The 24,465-nt window shown below is 36.6% G+C and overlaps 2 long non-coding RNA genes across 3 annotated transcripts in view; one reads left to right on the top strand and one right to left on the bottom strand.

Annotated features, from left to right (window-relative positions):
- LOC140329271 (uncharacterized) overlaps positions 1 to 15,229 on the bottom strand; it is a 29,629-nt gene extending 14,400 nt beyond the window's left edge. Inside the window, exons 1-3 of one of the 2 annotated variants that reach the window (XR_011920447.1) lie at positions 15,186 to 15,229; positions 12,338 to 12,479; positions 10,911 to 12,235 (exon numbers count right to left, since the gene is read on the bottom strand). This is a non-coding gene — a long non-coding RNA (uncharacterized lncRNA). The remainder of the gene's footprint in view (positions 1 to 10,910; positions 12,236 to 12,337; positions 12,480 to 15,185) is intronic. The other variant, XR_011920446.1, reaches the window with a different exon arrangement.
- On the top strand, positions 801 to 2,620 carry LOC140330131 (uncharacterized). The gene is made up of 2 exons (XR_011920636.1): positions 801 to 959; positions 1,397 to 2,620. It is a non-coding gene; the product is annotated as an uncharacterized lncRNA (long non-coding RNA).
- Positions 15,230 to 24,465: the final 9,236 nt, after the last annotated feature.

Here is a 24,465-nt window from a genome sequence, read left to right on the forward strand (position 1 = left end):
TAGCTTTGTTAATGTATTTTTAATGTTTTTATTTTGTATACCAGTGTAAAGGCTGCTACAGGCTGTGATGATTATTCAGCAGAGGATGTGCTATTTAAAAATGCACAAAACCTGATCCACAGTATTCTGGCAACATGGAAAGCAGCAGAAGCCGCTTGTATCAAGGTAAGCTGTAAATACTTAAGGTATGCTTTTCAATGCTAATACTTGAATTAAAAATCTGCCTTTTAAATGCATTTGTACAGGAGAGGACTTTGTCTGACTTTGGTTATTGGCTCTTTAGACAGAGGCAGACTATTAGCTTCACAGAGCCAGTAGTAGGTTGAAGTAAAAACAGTGGCTGATAGGAGGCAAGGCAAATGTTTCAGTACACTAACGGACATTTATATATGTTGTACAGCAGCATAGAGCAGACTTAAAATCAAAATTTTATCAGCATGGAACAACCAAACTGAAGTTATTATTACACAGTATTGCATCCACAGATTGATAATCCTGTAGAACAGCTCTGCTTTTCGGGATACTTCCCATGCTTGTTGGCCTCCAGTTTGAGTTTAATTCTCATTGCCAATAACATAATAGTTTTTTTAAAACATGTGTCTGCTGTATGCACTGTGGGGATGCCCGGGTTGTTCTGAGTGGAATACAACTATAAAAGAATGTAAAATAAAAAATGATAAGTCACTGCATTGTGTTTTTGCCTGAGAGGCACCTGATTTTTTAAATAATTAGCTTGGCTTCAAAGCTTTAGGTTAAGAAAATAGGTTAAAGTAAAATGCCAAAATATAAAAATATAGCTTTGTTAATGTATTTTTAATGTTTTTATTTTGTATACCAGTGTAAAGGCTGCTACAGGCTGTGATGATTATTCAGCAGAGGATGTGCTATTGAAAAATGCACAAAACCTGATCCACAGTATTCTGGCAACATGGAAAGCAGCAGAAGCCGCTTGTATCAAGGTAAGCTGTAAATACGTAAGGTATGCTTTTCAATGCTAATACTTGAATTAAAAATCTGCCTTTTAAATGCATTTGTACAGGCGAGGACTTTGTCTGACTTTGGTTATTGGCTCTTTAGACAGAGGCAGACTATTAGCTTTACAGAGCCAGTAGTAGGTTGAAGTAAAAACAGTGGCTATACAACAGTGGAATACAACTATAAAAGAATGTAAAATAAAAAATGATAAGTCACTGCATTGTGTTTTCGCCTGAGAGGCACCTGATTTTTTAAATAATTAGCTTGGCTTCAAAGCTTTAGGTTAAGAAAATAGGTTAAAGTAAAATGCCAAAATATAAAAATATATAAAGTAAAATGCCAAATTATAAAAATATATAAAGTAAAATGCCAAATTAAAAAAATTTTGTTTTTCATTATCTCATATTTTTAACTTTGGCAGAGCTCTGAGAACCCTGCGCATAGTGAAGAAGAGGCAGAAGTTGCTGTATTTTGCTCCCAGCTGAGAAAAAAAATGGTTTGTCAAAGAGCTAAAGAATCTTCAGATTTTAAGGAGTGACAAATTACCCCACAATGTTCCATATATATGCAGAGTAGTGCAAATGGCTAAAGCAGATATCTGCACATACATATGCCAAAGGAATCGTTATCAGCAGGGTTAATCATTTAGGGAAACATCAGACTGTTGCTCTTTTACTCAAAATAGGCACAATTAGCACAATGCAAAAACAAGTTTGCAATTTTTTTCAAGTGAAAAAAATGTATATTTGTACTTTATATTTGTGCTTTGAACTGTAACAAAACAGAGTTCTAAAATATAATATTTACTGACTTGAGTAAACCAAATGTGATATAACAATACTTACACAATCACAACAAATACTTTAGATCAGTAGTTGGTAAACTTTTATGGCCACTAGACCATTTATGGGGTGGGCTGGAGCACACTAGGCCGGACTCTGAGTTCTGCCACAATGGCTCCTCCCCCATCAGGGAACACCCCCTGAAGGTAAATCCCCCTCCTCCGTATGAATTGTGGAGGAGAGGGATTTACCTTCAGGGAGGCGGCATTGGAGCTCCTGCGGCTCTGGTGGCTCCGGCTCGGTAGTTCCAAACGCCCCCTGGCAGATCCAGCGACCCTGCGGCTCCAGAGACACGGATCGGCCAGGGGGCATAAGGCCGGAACGAACTACTGGCTAGGCCGTATCTTAAAATATATCCAGTAGTGTTTATAAAGTCACAGTTTCTGTTTCAGTATTTGCCCTTAATAAAATTAGTCAAGGGAGTTTAAAAATACAAAAAAACTAATTATATAGTCAGTTTAGGACCAAATATTTTTACTTAGCAGCCATTACCACCAAAACCTGCAAAACAAGGCACAGACATTTCCTCACAAAACTTTCACCTCTAATAAAATTGCTCCCTTGTACTGTTTTGGACTTTCGAATTCAGGCATCTGCTAGATGCTTATTTAAAACTGTATGCTCTATAATTTGTGGGCTTGGTGAGCTCTAGCTTCTGTGCTAGGACCACCAATTAGTATTTTTATAAAAAGGATCTCTAGCTTCAGAGAGGAAACATAAATTTACAAATCTGTTCACTGAAATGGTCTTATAGATGCTCGGTCAATTCCCTTCATGTCCTAATAATAAATCTCTTGAATAAACTATGTGTGTTCTTTGGTGCTGTTTTCCAAAACATTTCCTAAGATACTATTTTAATGTATGGTTCCTCAAGTGCAGGTAGGAATACATATAAGCTGCCTGTTGTTCTAACTCTTTGTGCTTATTTTACTTCCACTTTTAAGTCTGAATGGTCAGGCGGATTTTTGCAGAAAGAGACAAGTGATGCCCCTTCTGTAGTGATATGTCCTATCTGCCTAATAGCTTCAGGTTCCTGGCGACAAAGCTGAACTGCACAGCATCAGCTTAGGTTGGCAGGGAAAGCTGGCAATTCCGGCTTCCCTTGTATGTGCCAGGGGTTAATGAATGCACATGTGAGTTCCGTCATTTGGGCACAGCCAGTCAAGATGGTCAAAGATCTTCCCTAGGAGGAAAAAGAGATGAAAGATGGCAGCACCTTGTGATGGAACGCAGATAGGTAAATTGCACAGGTTTAGTTGAATACTAAATAGTGTTTCTTGTTGTAGGATCTTTGCTCAAAAGTAAACCCAGATTGTTTATTCAAACAAATTTTTGGACTCAGGTCCGCATCAAGTTAGTAAAATAGCAACTCCTTAATATAGATATTTAGATTTTTTATATAGAGAATAGTGCAATGTATTTCTATAATTACAGGTAGTTCCTGAGTTAAGGACATCCGACATACGGACGACTGCTAGATACAAATGGAGCTTCCCTGCTCGTTCATGTGCAGGACAGTGGCTTGATAGGGGGAGGGGGGCAGTTTTCATGACTTGCAGAAGAAACCTTTTGCTAAACACAGTTAAGGTTGTGGGTGATTTTAAGAGCTGATATGTTCTGCAACTTTTTGTAACTCTTTAATGACCAAGACAAACTCTGCAGTTGTTTCTTTTTGCATATCAAAGCACAGCTTGCTCCAGACGTTAATGAATGTCTAGGCTCCATAAAGTTTTTTTTTGCTTTGTTTGTGATTAACTCACAGTGAGTATACAGTACCTGACACCATGCTGCCTAATAATATGTTGAAACAAATATTCGTTCTAATTGCATTTTTTAAAATAGTGTACCTGTTCTGACTTACATACAAATTCAACTTAGGAACAAACGTTCCTATCTTTTATGTAACTCGGTGACAACCTGCATGTGCAAATTCTTACAGTTTTCTTTCTTTAAAAAACAGTCATGGTTTGAATAGATGAAGTTTCCCTTGCCACCATACTGTAAAGAAGGACTCTTTTAGAGTCAGTGGTCTTTCTGTAGAGGTCCAGACATAATCTGACCTATGGAGAGCACAGTTCAGTGTCACTGACTCTTCTTTCCCATTTAACAGAAAACTTTGCAATGAGCTTATTATTTTGTCTGTAACTGGAAAAAATCACAAAAGATTGTTTCCAGTGACGTCTATCATTTGATGTCTATCTGACATACCCCTACTCATAAAGCTCATGTTCCAGTGTTCAAAAAATGTTTGGAGAATTTAAAAGTAGTAACCTGGTATTTATCCTTTTAGTTTTCTACGCTGCCTATTTAATTTCCCATACAAATAGCGTCCGCTATAGTTTTGGACACTTTGATTACTTTTGAAGTTTGATTTGGGGATGTGCCTATAACAACAATACTCTTTATATTCATTACTCTATATACTATCCCTTGAGAGGTACCTTGACGTTTAATTCACTTCACCTAGCATAGGTTTTAATGTTTGGCTGATCAGTGTGGAACCTTCATTCAAATTCTTTGTAGTTCTGTAGCACTGCTAAGCCAGCTAGACTGTACTCTCCGATGACCACAAGGTGGGAGTAATGAGCTGTACAGAAATCCTTACTTCTGGGATAACACAAGAAAAGTTTTTTCAATGATACCAAAAACAAGCAATTATATCCAATAGTTATATACCAAATTTGGTTTCACAGCATTATTTTTGGTACATATTGGTCAGTTATGTAGTAATTGTGTTTTTAAGGAAATACCTTGAATTTATCCTTTTTTTTAATAAGCGAATGAATAAAAAAATACAAGAACACATGCTAATTATGCTATAACTAGTCTTCAGAGATTTAACAGGATATAATATATATTAGAACAATATCTATTTTTGCAAACAGTCCATTTAAACATAGACATAGCTAAAAATTACTATTACAGTCTATTTATTACAAACTATATGTAGATTGCCTGGGATTCATCCTCAGAGGTCATATGCAGGCTTTGTACAAAAAAAACTCCCTATAGCGTGTCCTGACATTATTTGCTTATTTTACCTTGTTCTTGTAGTAATAAAGCCTGTAAAATTCCTGCAGGAGCTGCATTTCGCTCAGTTTCATTTGACATAGAAATGCCCCCAGAACTACATCTCTCAAGAATCTTTATGTAGATGTATTGTAAATATATACTTTGATATGATTTTTTTTGCCCTGGTATACCTCAAGGTTCCTATAGTTATATTTTAGACACGTGGGCTAGCTTATGTGAGTTTCCTCCCATATCCCAAACATATACTGGTATGTTGTCTTCCCCTCCAAATTAGGGAGATTGTGAGCCCCTCTGAAAGTATACTTATATGACTATGGTCTGTGTAAAGCACTACAGAAAATGTCAGCATTACAAAAATAAATACAAATCAAAACAAAATAATCCTTGTAACTAAATGTAGTTCCTTTAAAAATAGCAGCAAGTGATAATTATATATAAATTTGTACTGTTTTTCTTTTGCCATTTTCGTTTGGGTATTATTACATTCCTCTCTAATGGATTATATCATTGTAATTTGAGTGTGTAAAAGGTAAGTTTATCTAACTTACTGTTTTGATCTTAGTTTCGCCTTCCTTATTCATACAAAACAGACTCCAAAACCTTTGTTTTCTCTTTCTTGAATATCTGACATATCAAGCCTGAAATCAAATCTAGGATTGGCACACAAAGGCAAGGAAGTGCTCATGTGACTGTCCATCTGTCTGCAAAATATTTGAATGATTTAATACTTCACTACCAGATTGACTCCAAAGCCAAAGACAATTTGTTTTTTTTAGAATCAAATCACAATGACAATGTACATATTTCTTTACATAGAGATTTCCTTAAATTACAAGAATTGCCAGCCAGTCTTTCCTGCCAGAACTATCATTTATACATAAATGGTTAAAGAAAACAATAGCTCTGCAGTGTATGAGTTAAAAAATGACATGCTTCAGCAGAATTCTACACCAAAAAAGATTTTTTTTATTTTTTTTATTTTTTTTCTGCTCATCAATGCAGGCCTTATGGTCTCCAAGAGGTTTATATTTAGTAGAACTATGTGAAGAATTTAAGATATACCTCTGATCACTGATGCAGTCAATTCAAACTCTTTGAAGTCTACAGAGTAACTTTTAAATTTTAACATATCAGCGGATATTTATTTTTATTGTGTCCAATAAAATTCTAGTAATATTAGGATTACATCAGACTAGCTGCCATTACATACAAATATCTCCGGTAAACAGAATTTCAACAATACATATGGGGCACAGCTCACAAACTTTTCTTTGGTAAAATGGTCCCTTTTCTCAGACCATGACTGGATCAGGGGTTGAAACCAAGGTACTTAGAGCAAACTTGGTGCACTAATTTGAATTGGTTACTATGACCTTAAGATTTTCTTCAAATTTTTCTAAAGGACAGTTCAATGGCATCAAAAGATAAACTATATGTAAAAGATATTGTACTCTAAAATAAGAAAAATGTTTTTTTTTTAAAGTGTTTGTACAGTGTTTTATACAGTGTGTTTTGTAACAAGTCAAAGTTTTTATAAAAAGTATACGGGGTAATATTTATGTGCACCAAAAAACTCCCATTTCCTTCACAGGAAAATAGAAAAATCTTATCTTGTTTGTCATAGAATTAAATGAGGGATGTGGTGAGATATTGAAAAAGTGAGAAAAAAATCTCCATTAGCTCTCCTTTAAGGTACTAATCTAGCATAATGTGACATTAATTCAATAACTGATTTGCCCACCCAAATAATTTTACATTTTTTAAGATTATAAGGCTGTTTTGGTACCCACTTTTTACATTTCCTGAATATTTTGCACCTAACAGTCTATAATTAATTTTTAAATATATTTTATGTTTTAAATAATCACTTGTAGAGCCTACATTGCTGTATAGTGCCCACAATCAATTCCATAGGAACGTTTCTCCATATTTGACACTGACATGCAGGGGAAATATAGGAACATATTGTAAAATATTTATAATATGATCAAAGATATGTATTGCTTTTGTTACTTCCCTTTTTTAACAATTTACACAGCTCTTCATTCATATCAGTCAGTGGAATTGTATCTTGTTATCCTCTGTGCTGGTGATAATTTGAAAAAAACCCCGTCATGGGGTAGGGAAAGCAGAAATTGCTCCATCTGTTGCTTGTAAAAACAGGTTCAACAGCTTTGGGTTCAACAGAGCAAATGTTTGCAGCATTTCGACTATGGCTGCCTATTGATTCGTATGACTTCCCCTGCTAGACTCTCCTCCCTGCCAATAAAGCTGTGAAGGTCACCTTTTGCTTGAGCATACTGTAATCAATTTATTATAAATCTAGCAGTGAAGAAAAAAAGGCATGTCATGTCTTTGTGGATCACCCCTAAAGGAAATAGAGATAATTCTATTGGAATTATTTAAATAAATCCTGTAAACAGAAACGATAATTGTTAAATATGGTAAACCATAGGCACAACTAAGTTTACTTAGGTAAGATGAGTCATTCATATTGATTGGTACAGGTCTTTACAAGTTATTATTATTACACAGCATTTATATAGCGCCAACACATTACGCAGTGCTGTACAAAGTCCAGAGTCATGTCACTAGCTGTCCCTCAAAGGGGCTCACAGTCTAATGTCCCTTCCTCAGTCATTTGTCTTTTATAAAGTCCAAGGTCAATATATGGGGGGAAGCCAATTAACCTAACTGCGTGTTTTTGGAATGTGGGAGGAAACCCACACAAACACTGGGAAAACCTGCAAACTCCATGCAGATATTGTCCTGGCCAAGATTTGAACCTGGGACCTATCTTGCAGCATTTTTGCTACTTTAACCATTTTACCATTTATTCAAAATCCTATGTGGCAATGGCATACAAATTTTAGTATGTTACAGGAATATCTTATAATATTCAGATTAGTTTACTCTAGCATCTATATCAAAGCATTTACTGTGGTATGCAGTGCTTTAAATGGGCTCCTAAATCTATCAAAAGCTGTACTTTTTCATTCCATTACCTTACTGAAAAAACTAAAAATAGCTCTATAATACCTCTCAGTGGACTTTGGGATTTGAAAACTGGAAATGATTGAGTTAAAAGCTTTGTAGATTCCTTTGCATAGCAGGAATAATGCCAGGAAATAATGTAACTTGACAAGCCAACAAATTTACTAAATGGATAATGTCAAAATGAACATATAATAATGTATAATGTATCTGACTGTCCCCTAACCTTGACATTTCCACATACTTATCAAGTTTATCAAATTCCCTAAATTCCCTGTATTTATATCATATACATAGCAGAAATATTCAAAGCCTAACTTCAGCAATCAGGATCCGCTTTCCTTCAGTTCTGCTCTATGTTCCTGCATGCTTGAAATTTCTGCTTTGTTGCTGCAGCTGTGAAGCATGTTTCATTGAAAAAGCAGGACAATAAGGATCTGTTTCGACTTCAGAGTCACCTTCATATTGATGGGCTTTTCTTTTTTTTTTAGTGTAACATTTTTATTAGAGGATAACACATCAACAAAAACAGTGTACAATATACCTAATAAAATGGTACAGGAGCTTAAGAGCATCACAGTGAAGGTAAATCACATGAAAAACATAAGTAGAAAAAGGAAAAAATTTACATGCAGAGATTCAATAATACATAAACATTTAAGTATATAGATCGTTGCCAGAACTTGAGTAGACTAAGAGTAGAGTAGAGTAAGAGTAGATCAGTGATTTGAAGTCACATATACCGGAGGGTCATTGAGAAGTATATACATGTATCAGGATGTCAATTGGAAAGATCGTATAATTCTGTGTTACCTGAGGGAGGGAAGATTATCTATAAAAGATTCCCACAAAAAAACATTCCACTTTGGATTACTTATCTAGGGAGGCTTCAATCCACTCCATTTGAAATACACACATAAGCTAATCAAGAAACAGACAGAGGATAGGAGGGTTAGGGGACAAATAGTTATGGAGTATTGCTTTCTTTGCAACCAGGGAAATAATAGTTAGGAGTTTTATACTTCCCCTTGTAGCCCGGGAACCCTGCAGGTCTAGAGATCCCAAAATGGCCCATACTAGAGTGTAGGGGACGTAATTTACAGGAAAATGTGAGTACTGTGCGACCGAGCACCAAAAATATTATATCTTTGTACAGGTCCACAATGAGTGGAATAGGTCTGCATCCTGTTCCCCACACTTGTGCTTTTATTTTTCACAGAATCTGACCCTGATATAATTATTTAGAATAATGAACAGATTATTTTACACTTTGACAATTTATTTAAATATTTTCAATAAGCCCAAATTCTCAGGTGACAAAATCCTTCTAGTGTTAACAAATGATGCAGATTACTTTATTTGCTTGGGGATTTTTAATTACTAGCTATCCATGCATATTCCACTTACTATATAGGATGCTGGGGTACAATTTTTAACTCATATTCCCTTTTTCTTATATGTAAAGCTGCGTACACACTTACAATAATTATCATTGAAAACGAACGACTAACAGCCGATTGTCTGATAATCGTTAACAAAAAAGTGCACGACGACTGCCCAACGATGCCGATGAACGAGGATTGTCGCTGCAAACGAACGACTATCCCAACGGATCTGATTGAGTGACGATCGTTTACTATCTATTGTGTGTACAGTCGTTCAGTGATCGGGGATGGTTCTGCAGTACACTTTCTCCTTTACATGTCACTTCCTGCAACGTTCAAACGATCGTATCTAGCGTGTGTACATTATTGGTGGATTACATTTGAACGATCATATTGTTACAACATGTACAGAATTGTGCACAATACAATCGTACAAACTAATCTTGCATAATCGTGCATAATCGTTTGTCGCTCGTTTTCTACTGATAATTATTGCAAGTCTGTACCTAGCTTAAGGTCCCACTGACCAAATTGGGCCCCTTCCTCTACATCCCATTCCAAAACTTATGTCAATGCATACACACATCTACGCATAAGACATCTTGTTCAGTATCAATGCAACTCAGAAAGGGTCAATTAAAATTGTAGATAGTACAAGTAAAAGAATCACACATGCACAGTGACACTGAGTAGTATCATGTCAAAAAAAAAAAAATTAAAAGTGATCGGAAGAAGTCAAGAGTACACAACTGTCAAGTCCATAGAGCGCCATGGAAGCCACAATCCCCTTTTCTATATCATAGTTTTAAAAAATTTGGTGAAATCACAGCAGTTACAAAGAAAAAATATAAAAGAACTGATCAGTTGCACAGTTTTCTTTATAGGTTATCATTGAACACAGCATAGTATTTCTGTATTGTAGTATGTAGTAGATATCAGTTGACCCCAATGCATTTCTTTCCCTTGGCCTGCTAAAATGCAATTGTTATGTAATCTTCAGGCGGGAGTTGTGAAAAACATGGGTTAAAAATGTATTTATAGCTGATGTAAATATCATCTATAAAATGTCAAGAAGTTATAGATTGTATCTGACCATAGCAACATAACAGCAACCTAAAACATAAAAAATTTTGTCTCAAAGGTTCTTTCAATATTTAAAAGGATTAATGAATGTTTAGGAGTCTCATACTGATGTCCAGGGTTTAGAAATGATCTTAAGCCAGCGCCTTGATGTGAAAGAAGAATAGAGAGCTTCCATGGGACTATGTCATTCTAATCTTGGTACCCATGAGATGCAGCTATTTGAAACAGACTCCAGCGATCAATGGTGTAAAGACGGATAAGCCGTTTAATGATTTTAAACATCTGGTGTTATGGAGAAAAAACACAAAGTATATCCCCATGTCTTCACTATGTAATACAAATATGTTGAGTGAAGTCTGAAACCATTTAGTTATTGGACCAATTACTAGTCTACTAACAGTTCTGTAGCAGTACAGAATATTGTTTTTTTTTTTTTTTTTGAGATCAGTCACATAGGAAATGTTTTTAACAAAAATGGCTTAACATGTGCTTGTTTATTTTTCTTATTATCTATATTTAGCAAATTGAAAGATAGTTGCATGCTATGTCAAATCACAAATTGGTTCAATATAATAAAAATGAACAAAAACCTACTCACCTTTACCTTCGCAGATCCGTTGATCCCTCCAGAGGTTTCCTGGATCGGGCCCCTGGTATCCTCCTTTCACCGGGCACCATCATCTTCTTTGCCCTTCTTCTGTCTTCTCTCTAAGTCACCCGATCTCACACTGCGCAGGCTCGGGATCAGGGGACATAGATGGGGAAAAAAAAGCAGATGTCACTGCACATAATTCATGATGTAGGTATAGCAGGAGGCTCTGCATTCCCATTCTGTCTTGATCGCCTTTTTTAAACCCCCTCCCCCAAAAAAGGAAGGTAATTTTTATTGTACATAATAGAGTTCTCTACCCTTTTATGTAAGGTAAAAATTTTAGTTTAGGTCCACTTTAAGTCTTCAAGAAGCAACATGCGCATGAAAATTGATAATGCCAATCTGTGGATGATATACAATAATATTTGTTGACACACAGCTGTCTAAATATAATGTGGAATCTCAACATGGCGCAAAGAATAGTTAACATAGTAAGTGCCGTGCTGTACTATACCATTACAATAAGAAGTTCAGCAACCATTCAAAGCCAGTATTCAATCTTGAAAGTTCAACCTATACCCTATTGAATCTGTTGCTATGTATTCTGTAAAGATCTCTGAGTATTGAACTGGTGGGACTGATAGAGAAACTGGAATGCCTGCAGATCCAAATACTTCCATCTGTATTCACACTAGATGCATCTTCTAGTATGTATACCACCAAGTATAATAGTTACATTTACCTCTAGGATGACAAAGTTTGTATTTTTTCCTGGAGATTGGAATGTTGTCTAAAATGATCCCTCTTGAAATGCAATGATTTATAGATGTACACTTAAGCTTAGCAATAACCATGCAAGAGGGTTTATAGAGTAGTAGGATTATTTATCAAAATAGTTTCTAATCAGCAAGAAAGCATGTCCTCACCTCCCTATTCATACTTGTTTGATCAGTAATACATACCAGGTGATGGGCTATAAATTCCTTATGCATTGGTATATGGTCTCCTCCATTCTAAACACCATCCATGCCGGGGTCTTATATCGCTGTTGGTATTCTGGCACAAGTTCTGGTTTATTCTTTCATATTTTGTCACATTGTTCAAGAATAAGCCCTCTCTGGGCAGGTGGTAGACTTATCACACAAAAATTCACTGACATACAGACTAATTTAAACTAGGTTTCTTCCTTCTGAACCACAATGATTTAGGGGTCACTTCTTCATGCTTGTAGCTAAGTCATGTATTCCAGCAATATTGTACCCACCAAGATTTTGCATAATGGCACAATGGTTTTCCAGGTTTCACGATATCCAGTTGATTGAAGATCTCTACTTTGACAGAGAAAGAAGAAAAACCTATTGCAACCAGTGGTTCTATTGGACTTCCTGTACGGATTATTAGAATGCTTTATCTACTGACCTTTCTTGACTTACCTGATTGGTTTTGCCACAAACGTTTTCTGGGTTTTTAGCAGAGATTTCTACTCTTCTCTGTTTTTTTCTTTTGTTTGATTTCTTCCCTTCTTTTCCTCCATCCCTTCATATCCAGCTTTACTTCCCTATTGGTTGTTTCCCCCTATTTTAAATAATATTTATGATAAAATTAAAACATGAGAAGGACTGCATCCTGAAGTACATATATTTTAAAAACTTTTCGATCCCTTATATTTGTAAATCTATAGTGATCTGTTCTGATCTGGGTTGTTTCTCTGTCTTTTTTCTACGTTTAGATGAATTTTAGTATTGTGATACCACCCATATGTCCAGTCAAGACTTCATGGCCTGTTCTATTCGAATCTCTTATTGTATCCTCTTCAAGTTCTTGCAAAAAATATTTGAAGAAAGCATGGATGCATAGTTTTGGTATGTCATAAAACAACTGTTTTTTTGTTAGCAAGTTTAAGAAGTTAAAGCTTAATAATAAACACATGTGTGCATATGCCATGGGTATTTATATTTGTAAAATAAACAGTCCTTAGAAACAATAAAAAAAACACCATATTAGATAAATGAAGGTTATTTCAACATTTTACAGATTTAGTCTTCTTCTGCCATGCTAGGACCAGGTGTTTATTGTTCTTTGAAAATCCAAGGCTGATACATACTTGTCATAAATTTAACAAACCAAATATCCCTAGTATTCTTCCATGACTAAGTTAATAAAAATGTATTCAGTTATTATTTCCACACTTTTTATTCTTGGTATGGATATTTACAGATGTACAGAAGTAAGTAATATTACTTCCTTTTATTGTGACTGCTCCATGGGGACGTTTCCCACTGGTTTACACATTACACTCATATTCAATTCTAACAAAAACTCTAGCACAATTAAATAGCTTGTTTTGCCAAGTAATAGACCGAGTTCAGCCCAAAGTCTGTTTTCCTAAAAAACACATTCCTTGGCTGTGTTTCTACAATAGTTGTGGGTAGAACATGTGAATACGTGTGGAAGTTTCAGTGAATGTAAAGTAATTTAAGAATAAAGTAATTCACAATATAATAAGAGATGTTAGATATGCTGCAAGTTTCTTTTAAAGCAGGTTGTATGTTCGAAGCAAGACATGTCATCTTTTGCTGACATTTGCCAATTATAAATACTATGAAGAACCTAAAATAAACAAGCTTTAAATAATGATAATTTGAGCTATGAAGAATATATATCATAGACAATAATAGATTTACTAAAGTAGTTTTGACTGTTTGCTTCTTGTTTTATTCCTAACCCAGGAATTCCTTTTCCCGTCTGATTTCACTTTCCTCACAGTTTTTACGTTATCATAATGACATTCTTGAATTATGTAAACATTCCTATGTATGTTCACCACATTGTCAAATGTCGGCTTTAGGCCTTTGTGAATGTAGTCAGCACCATAATCACTTATGCTATCTTTGCTCTGTTTTACTTCCAAAAGCCAGCCAATGGAACGTTCACCCTGTCTCCTCCTCCTGGCATTCTACCAAAAATGCAACAAGAACATTGAAATGTTACAAATGAATATAAAAATAATAAATGTACCATGAGTGTTTAATAGGATAAAAGAGAACTTCTCAAGTTTGCTTTTTGCATTTCTAAATTGTGCAACGACATTTTGCAATGTTTTTTTTGCCATAAAATGCGGATGCTTGCTAACTTAATCCTTGTTCTTCAACAAAGACACACATAGGTGGATCTACCAATGGTAGAGGGGTACAATTGGCTGGAAATACTCCCTCTCAATTAACAAAAAGATCTACCAATGGCCAAGTGAGTGCCTGCTACTGGCAGACAATTTTTGTTTAGTAAAAAGATTATCCACAAACAGCAAAGAAATAATAATGTGCCACAATTCCCAACCAATATATCAGTGATATAGCATATATGAACTTTTCATCCACTTCTCATATCAAATTCATGTAGTGGATCACCAGCACAAAGGCGGGTCTCTTCACTAGTTTACTTCCGTAAGCTAAATTCTCTTTAGAAGCTTGGGTCTTCATTTTACCTGCAGTCCCAATGAGTACGAGCCCCCTGTCTATTCTGGTTGACCAGATGTCATGTCATGGCACATTCATCATGTACTGTAGGTATGTATGCTGTAATGAAGTGTCATAGCCATAAAGCAGGCTTACTTCTCGGATCATTCACTTCTGGTCATGTTGGATGTGAACTTGTATGGGACTACTTGTAAGGGGCTATTTTACATGTGAATTGGTTTACTTAATCCACTAGCTTTGTACTGAGCCCTTGGAAGAAGTAGTCAGGGTAGGCAGGAGGATGAGTGTGAATTATTCAGTTGTGTGTGTGTAAGGCGAAGTAGACAAGCTGGATAATTGTTGCCCGATACAAATGATTATGATCATCTTGGGCAAAAAAAGACCCTCCAGTAGCAACCACTGTGCTTTCCAATTTACAACGGGCACAGCAGGGTTCCTCCAGCTCATCTTCCCCCTTCCCTTCTCTACAGAATGAAACAGTTCTGTGTTAACAGTGCTCTTTTATTCTACTGCAACTGGAAATGTTCGCTTGTTTTACCGACAGAAATATAACATGTGTTCATAGCCCAGGTTAGAATTTTTGAGCTCTGTAAACAACAGGACTGTGAAAATAGGATAAAGAAAACCTGGAAATTGTAAAAAAGGTTTAAGGGTCAGCTAAGTGAATATGAAAAAAATCATAATAATCATACATAAAAAATTATATGCAATATTTCACATTCACCTAACCGATAAAACAAAAAAATATATATATACATTTTGTTTGAAGTCCTGAGCGTAATTAAAAAAGATCGTAAATACTTACAAACCACTATACTTTCATCCAGTATTGTCTTTCTTTCTTTTAGGTTTCTTTCTTTTGGAATACTAATTTTTCCTGCCAGTAACTTTAACTTACACAACTGTTATCTCCTCCTGGGTGCTATTTGCTGGACTGCAGATCATGGTAAAAATAAGTGAACCATGAAAACATCTGGAAATTGTAATTTACTAAAGTACTGACACTATTTATCATCTTGAAAGAACATATTAAAAATAAAAGTGTTATACTTTCACAAGTCATGGCTTACACATCAGTAGGTTGTGAGAATGAATGATTTTTTTATCCAGCAACTTGTAGTAGGAGTCCAAGATTTAATCATATGAGGCAGCTGCTTAGGGAGCAGTTTCCATGTAAATTGACTTTTGCTGGAAACTTATTCTGTAACCCTGTTCAGCTGCATGGGCTATGATTCAGAAAGGGATACTTTTTAGCTTCTTTATATTTAGATTATTTTTAAATGGTCAGTCTACTCAATAATAATACTTTAAATCAGTAATTCTCCACCCAGGTTCTATGAAACCCTAGGGTTCCTCTAGAAGTTGATTGGGGTTCCTTGAGCCATGAGCAAATTGAATCTCTCAGGTCAGTCTACTTGACACCAATTATGTTTTTGGCTATCTGTAAAGGGTGACATTCTTTCCACAATGTAAGGGGCATCCTTCCCTCTTACCAAGGCACTAATGTACTGTGAGCTATCTATATAGTAATTTTACAGGAATTCCCATTGAATCAAAACATTTTAGACCATTCCTCCATACAGAACAGCTTCAGCTCTTTCTTGGTTGGTTTCCTCATATAAACTGTTTGCTTTAGGTCTTTCCACAACATTTCAATTGGATTAAGGTCAGGACTTTAACTTGGCCATTGCAGAACATTCACTTCTTGTTTTGTCTTGGTGCATGAGCCAGTGAGTCTGATTTATTAAAGCTCTCCAAGGCTGGAAAAGATACACATTCATCAGTGAACTTGGGTGATCCAGCAAACAACCTGAAAATAATTTCTTAAAAGTAATTTGCTATTTATTAGCAAATGGTTTTAATCCTGGACCAGATCCATTCCAGGTTTGCTGGAGCACCTAGCTTTACTGACGAAAGTTTATCTTCTCCTGCCTTGGAGAGCTTTAATAAATCAGGCCCAATGTCTCTTGGGATTCGATTCATGGACAGATGTCTTGACATTTTTTTTAAATTAGTTGAAAATTCATAATTCCATTAATATTGACAAGCTGTTCAGCCCAAAATTAACAAAACATGCCCAAACCAGAACACACCCACCACTATGTTTCACAGGCGGGAAAAGGTTCTTGTGAAGTGTTTTTCATTTTCTAAATGTAATGCTCCTCGGTTCTATTTTGTCATCATAAAACATCCTTTCAGTACCTGTCTAGTTCAGTAGTCACCAACCTTTTCGGACTGAGGGAACACTAAATTAAATGGGTCCAGACAGTGCATGTGCGGGGAGCCGAGTGCCACTCAAAGGGGAAGAAACTTTCCCCATAGTGATGTCATGATGCCAGAACTCGCCCACTCTCCCATCGCAGGATCCTTCTCCTGACCCCACCGCACCGGGCAGAGCCGTGGACCAACCACCGGTTGGCGACTGCTGCATTAGTTTGTCCACATGATCTTTAGCAAAGTATAGATGGTGAGCGATATTTTTGGAGAAGAGCAGTGACTTTATCCCTACTACTTTGCCATAATTGCTGTGCAGTGTTCTCCTGATGGTGGACTCATGATGATCATCGTTCCCCAATGTGGTACAGGCCTTCAATTGCTTAGATGTTGAACTGGGTTGATTTGTAACCTCTTGGACTATTACACACTTTGTAGAGGAGTTATTCTTGATGTTCAAACACTTCTGGGTAGGGTAACAATAGTCTTGAGTTTCCTCCACTTGTACACAATCTGTCTGACTGTTGGTAGAGTCCAAACTCTTTAGAGATGGTCTTGTAAAGTTATCCAGCATTATTTATGGGCATTCAAATTTCTTTTTCTGAGGTCCTCAGACAACCCCTTGTTCCATCCATGATACACATCTATAAATGTCTGATCAGGCTTAGCTGGATCCCCATTCTTTAAATAAAAGAGGGTCTCTCACACTTTGCCATTCCATTGTTTGAAAACACTAGACTCAATACAGTTATTTTGTATTGAATGCAATACAAATGGTTTTTGAATTTCCTGCCCTGCCCTGCCGGCAATGTACACACGACGGTGACTCATCGGGTGCAGAAGCCGGCCGGAGGAAGAAGAAAGAACAGAGAGATCGCGGCGATGGATTGCGCGGGACGCCGGCGGATCAGGTAAATCTGTATTTACTATTACCTTCCATAGGTTTACCTACCAGGAGTGTGACTCGGGGTTACCTCTTTCAGCAACTTTTTTCTACCCTGAGTCACATTCGGGGTTACCGCCAGGGAGTTTAAAAACCTGAGCAGAAAAGCAAAATAGAATATGGATTGCATTGAGTTAAGGCATATATGTATGTTGTGTCACTTCTTTCAGTTCATTTATCAGCATAAACAACAGACTGAGATTCTTATTTTATACCTGGTGATGTAAGCAGTATGCTGTGGTTTTAAGATCCAACAGATAGCTAGGGTCAGTTCACATGTAAGTGGGTGGATGTCAGATTACAATATTTTGAAGATGGGTGACTCATGGGAAATAAATGAAGTGTTCTTGAGTGCAAAAGGACTTGTTCATATGGATTGCTTCTAGGCATTCACTAAAGTTTCATCGAATTTGACTGACTTGCTTTCCAGTTTTCGATCAGTGCTGAGACGCTACTTGCAGTGTGTTATGGTCAGTCAACTGTTTACCAGTTCCAAAAGTTTTTCAAATGCCTGCTAATTACAAAAGTTTTTTACACAAAGGTGATTTCCTAATTGGTCAGACACTAGTCTGTCTGAGCGACATGATCAGAGAACACAAAAGAAAATTATCTTTTTTCAAAGGCCAGACTGTAGTTTCCCTATGCCAGCCACACTGGCAACCTTCAAAGGAACCTGTGGGTCTCCGGACTTTGCTAAGATATAGTTTCTTTAGTTTATTACTCATTTGAATGAGTTATATCCAGTCAGTCTGGAACCTGGAGAAACCATTAACAGCAACTTTACATATCGCTGTGACTTGAATGTATTCTAAAACCAGCAGTATACACAAATCACAAGCACATGATGGTTGTGTCATTTTAAATGAATGCAAAAAAAATCCAAAATATGTTTGAGTGTCACAAATCACGTAAATCATATGAAGTCACAAACATTATATATATCTCAGTATTTTCAGTTCTACTTTTTTCCAGTTAAAAAGTCACTGACATGAACATTCCATTCCTGATGTTTATATGTAAACTTTACATTAATGGAAGTTCATTGTTGTTTTTATGGAGTTAACTAGGCAACAAACAAAGGGAAGTCTTTCAATTTGCAAAACATCCTGTGTGAATACAGATGGTTATAATCAATAGCTAATTTTTATGGTGGTGACATGTGAGTGTAAGACTCACTCACTGGGAATTAACATTTTACATACGTTATCTTTTAACATTACATTCAACAAATCCCACATGCCTAGTTTTCTACTTACTTTCCTGTCCAACCACTTTTACCTCTGAAATTAGTCAGCACTAGGAGTGCCTTTGTGCTTTCCCCTCCATTGTTCATGAACATATATCCTCACATATGTATAATTATGAAAACATTTTTTATCAACTTATCACACCTGACCATCACATCTGACCACAACACATTGGGTATGTGCAGTGTATTTGTATACAAAAGGTAATTTATTTATTGCTATACCTTTCTTCAGATTACAATGTAAAGAAGATGTGTTTCACAATGTTTTAACATTTAAACCAATTCCAGGTTTAGCATATATTATCTAAATGCAAGTGTGTTTGTTGACTTCGGCTAGCCTGAATTTTAAGGTGAGAAGGATTTTTTAACCACCTGTATTTCACTATATTACCAATCTTTACAATTAATGGCATACAACCTTTTGTTCGGAGAATCTTGGCCACAGTTTTATTTTAACAATTGTGTTTTCAATAGAATGGTAAAATATAGGTGTGCAATATTTCATGTAGTTACATATTAAATTTAACAGCTTACTTAAACATATGTACATAGGCTCTTGACAGTGCTACCAACAAAAACACAGCTGCCAATCATTCATGAGGTTTTCATGAGCTTTGTGGGTACATCTGAAAATCATTCACTGTTATCTTAGTCACACAACCCAACCATGGATGCTTAACTTTCCTTGGTTCAATGGCCACCAAAACACCCGTTGTACTTTTTTCCTTGGTCCACCAGGTCATGAGGAAACTGACAGCCACTATTTCCTTTATTGACACTGTCTTAGACCCACCAACTGTGACGAATAACTTCACATTTGATAAGTAAAACAATAGGGAGGAGAAATGGACCCAATCAAGTGTGCCATTAGTTACAATTCTGTTGGGCTGGGTGGGCAGGATTTTCTGCTTCCATTGTCACTTTTGCAATGGCGATATCCTTCCACTGTCTTTAGCACCATTAATATAAACTAGTTTTTATATAGTGCTGACATGTTACACAGCACTTTACAAAGTCCATAGTCATATCATATCATAGCTCTCTCAAAATGGCTCACAATCTAATGTCCCTACCATAGTCATATGTCTTTTAAGTTTAAGGTCAGTTTTGGGACAAAGCCAACTAACCTAACTGCATGTTTTTGGAATGTGGAAGGAAACCGGAGTACCCGGAGGAAACCCATGCAAACATGAGCAGAATGTGCAAAGGGAAGTTAGTGCATAGTGCCCTGGCCAAGATATGAGCCTGGAACCCAGCGCTGCAAAGGTAATAGTGCTAACCACTGAGCCACCAGCCTATTGTTTGGCATAATTTCTCCCTCTACTGACCCCACCTTACAACATGCCCCTCCCCCTTTCCATCTTACTGCAGTCAATTCACCCTTTGGCTATGATGCACTCGGCTCAGGGTGTCCTTTCAGATCTGTGCAGTAATCCAGCATAAAACTTGGCCTCTGTATAGGAGCTTCCTAATTAAGACCAGTCACTGGTGCTTTCTCTCTTGTTCAGGTTGACTGGTCTTGTACTTGTCCCTCTCTAGACAATTTATAGGTGGTGATCCCGTGGGTCCCTCCCATAGCCCTGTCCTTTGCACAGGCTATGTGGAGAACACCGAAGATGACATTGCTAGATTTACAAGATAAAACCTTTCAAAAACAGCTGACCCTCAAAGGGGCTCACAATCTAATGTCCCTACCATAGTCATATATCTTTAATACAGTCTAAGGTAAATTTTTTTGGGAAAAGCCAATTAACCTAACTTCATGTTTTTTGATTGTGGGGGGAAACTGGAGCACTTGGAGGAAACCCATGCAAACACGGGTAGAACCTGAAAACTCCATGCAGATATGTCTGGGCTGTGATTTGAACTTGAGACCTAGTGCTGCAAAGGCCAGAGTGCTAACCCCTTAGCCACCATGTTGCCCAATAATAAAATAAAATAAAATAAAATAAAATAAAATAAAATAAAATAAAATAAAATAATATATTATAATAAAATATAATATAACTTAACATAACAATCACAATATTATGTAATGCAATATACACATGACAATTACATGGTTGTTGCTCCAAATTTGATTGGGTAAAAAATATTTAAATAGCATTGTTGTATTTAATCCATTTTAGTGTTGAACCCAAACATTTTTTCAAGCCAGGTGGGAAGAAATTGTAGGTGGGTGGCAGTTCCTGTATTGTGACCCAACTCTTCAGTAACCACCAAAAAACAGCCTGGTGGTTACTGAAAAGTGCCGGGTGGTGCACCTGGTTAAAAGGGTCTGGGGAGAACACTGCATTTATATTTTGACACTGTTTGTAAAAGGTCAGATTTGTATTTAAATCAAATACAACTGAAAAAAATAAAAAAATGTTGTCTGACTCTATGCTGTATTTAGAGTAGCCAAAATTATTGCAGTATAAAAGTTGCTTAACATCTGACATCAACATCAACATGAACTTCTGGAACTGTAATGATCCAACAAGTATTTTTAGCAATGTGTCTTCTGGATATAATAAAACAATAAACAAGTAAACAAAGCACAAATAAAAGAATCTGGATGTACAACACTGAAATTCCATAATTTAATTATTGGAGTTCACATTTTTTAGTAATTGATTATGAATATCAATGATCTAATGTGAGAGTTTTGAGCCAAATAATATACTATTCTCTTTTTTTCAGAAGAGCCTCATACTTAGTGCCCTGATTTAAAGTAATATTGCACAGCATATTGCCGGAGCATTACCACTGTACTTTAAAGAATTTTTACCATGTATCCTAAAGTAGAGCAAAATTTATGAAATGTACAAATGTACCTATCCAACAATTTTTATTGTGTTCTATGACTTTTCTGATTAAGGGTCCCAGACAGACAGCAACAGATAGCTTGGTGACGTCATGTTTATCTATTATGTTTTTATTATACATATGGGTATTAAGTTTACTAAGTCTGTGATTGGAGAAAATAAGGGTAGCAGCGTACTGGTAAGGTCATCCCTAGGTTTTTTGCTCCCATACATACCTTTAGGAAGGGAGATTGAGAGCATTAAACAATTTAGTTGGGTTATGGTGGCATAGAGCAGGGGTCCCCAACCACTGGGCCATATGATTTGCCAAACCTCTGTCTGTAGTCAATTTGTTCAGCCAATGACATAAGCTGGCATTCAAGGACAGCTGTAGCCAAGTTCTCCCAATCCCACTTGATTCTATCTTGGTGGCAGTGGTCACCAGGACAAATAGAGAGGGTAAATTACTCCACTGCGGACACAGACATTTATAAAAACCTGACATCAGGGCCCAGAAAAAAAGGCAGTTTTTGCACCACAGAACAATTTCATGCAATAAACATTTTCCATGGACAAGGGAAAGGAAAAAAGAGGGAAAGGGGGTCCGTTTTGTTGCATAAAACTGGTCTGGGGTGCAAAAAAGTCTGAGAACTGCTTGGAGCAGTGACACTTCCTTAATCTGTAGGCCTTGCTGTCAGGTTTTTATAACTATCTGTGTTCCCCCTGGAGGAGTTCACCATTTCTATTTGTCCTGATGACCACTGTCACCGAGACAGAAAGTGGAGAAATCCAAATTTTTGGGGTTACCAGAGGGTTATCTTTTGACAACATCTTCCAAAGTGGACACTCCTTCCTGTGATAAATGGCTAAGTGGGTATTTGTTATGTTCCCCAGACTGGAAGTAATCAAAATCTCACCAAGAAGATGCCAAAAACAACAGAAGATGACTAAACCACTCCTTAGGCCCAAACTAAACTTCTAAATTTTCTGTCCCCCATGTCTAAAAAATCCAGCTAATGGTGGTCATATACTTCCAATTAGAGTTGATTTTGACTTGGATTGAAGCTAATGGGACCCTAAATTTAGGTAATCCGAATTAATTACAATACCTGTCACTGATATGTATACTAGAGCGCAGCCAATCTGGCTGCCAAATTCAGATTTCTCGAATGCTCCCACCAGATTTGTTCCAAATCAGATTTTTAGTGTTCTGAGCACATCTAGTTCCATCATTGCAAAAGTTAGGTTAAAGGGTCTTGGCTAACCAGCAAAGGAACCAGGTGCAATTGTTGGGTTTAGGACAGCAAACAAGGGAGCCAAGTTCCAGGTCTGGATTGGCCAAGAGAGAGTGCAAACAGAGGGTCAGCCTGCAGCTTGTCAGTTCTGCTCACAAATTCTGAAGGAGAAATATACAATATTAAAGTGGAAGTAAACCCAAAACTAACCTAAATAAAAAAAGATCACACCTTCAATCCCGCAGATCAGTCTACTGATGGTCTGATGATCTTATCAGTCCACAGTTTCTTCCATCGGGTCCTGTGTCTTTAGGCCGGCGCAAAAGGAGCGCCAGGCACCACCATCTTATCCTCTCTTCGCCTGTAGATGGGAAAAAAAAACTTGCTGATCTCACTGCGCATGCGTGAGTTGCTCAGGTATGGGTAGAAGAAGCAGCCAAGACCCTCCCGGGATGCGTGACAGAGGTATCCTGGGAGGCTCTGCGCTCCCATTCATTCTTGATCACCAAGTCATGAAGAAATAAGGGGGTGGTGCTACACCCTTTGTTTCCTAAAAATAGGGTGTTGCACGTAAAAAAACACTAACAAACAAAAAAATTACTTTAAATAAAAGGATTGTCTACCTTTTTATGTGCAGTAAAAATTCTGAGTTTAGGTACGCTTTCCGAAAATATACAAATATATACATCCCACAGAGCAGAGCTGGCAAGCCTGTCCAAAACTAAAAGTTTTTGGCCTCTTTAAAAAAGACGTAACTGGTATATTTTGTATCCTTTGTAGTATAGTTTTAATTAAAAATGAAAATATATGTTGTTTTTAAACCCTGACAAGAATTTCACCCCTTAATACTTTTAATGAAGCTAATTTTTTTGCTCTAGTTCCACTTTGAAGTTTAAATAGTGTTCTGGCACCAAATAGCATATCAACCAGTTTTTCCCTTCTAGATATAGTTTAACTATTGTTATACTGAGATCTGATTAAAGCATTTCCCTTTGATAAACTTTAAGATATTTCTGGTATTTTGGTCTGTTAAAAGTGAAAATGTAATCCTCAGAAATGTCTGGAAATCTGGCATGTTTTTCCCAGTGAACGGCACAGGATGAAGATCACACAGCTTCAATACCACTTGCTTGGCAGCATACAATAGAAGTCTGCATGCCATTCCCAGCATGGTTTATATAAACTATTGGATACGTAATCCATTTGTAAAGAAAGAATGCCACATATTTTAATGCATTTCTACAGCTTCCCTGAATTTAATAAAGTGCTTCTTATAGACACATTATGGGCCATGTAGAAATGTTTCAAACTCGATTCATATACATTTGTGATAATATTCTTCTATTTTTGGGTCTTCATTATAAGCACAGCAGCACTCATCTAGATATAAGTGGGTCTTAAAAGTAGGTAAATACTACCTCAGATGAACAAACAACACATGACATTATAAACTGTGTCATTATGCATTTACCAAAGACTGAGTCAAAATTCAGAAAAAGTATGGGAAAAAATATGTACACCTGTAACTACATTTAACAATTGCACTTGATTAACTGATCATCAGCAAGTGTGACCACCTCTATAAAAGCTGAAGTGTTAGCAGTTTGCTGGCTTGGAGCATTTGGGTGTGTGTTAACACAATGCCGATGAGGAAAGAC

This window comes from Pyxicephalus adspersus, chromosome 4 (assembly GCF_032062135.1).
Source record: "Pyxicephalus adspersus chromosome 4, UCB_Pads_2.0, whole genome shotgun sequence".
Lineage (NCBI taxonomy): Eukaryota > Metazoa > Chordata > Amphibia > Anura > Pyxicephalidae > Pyxicephalus > Pyxicephalus adspersus.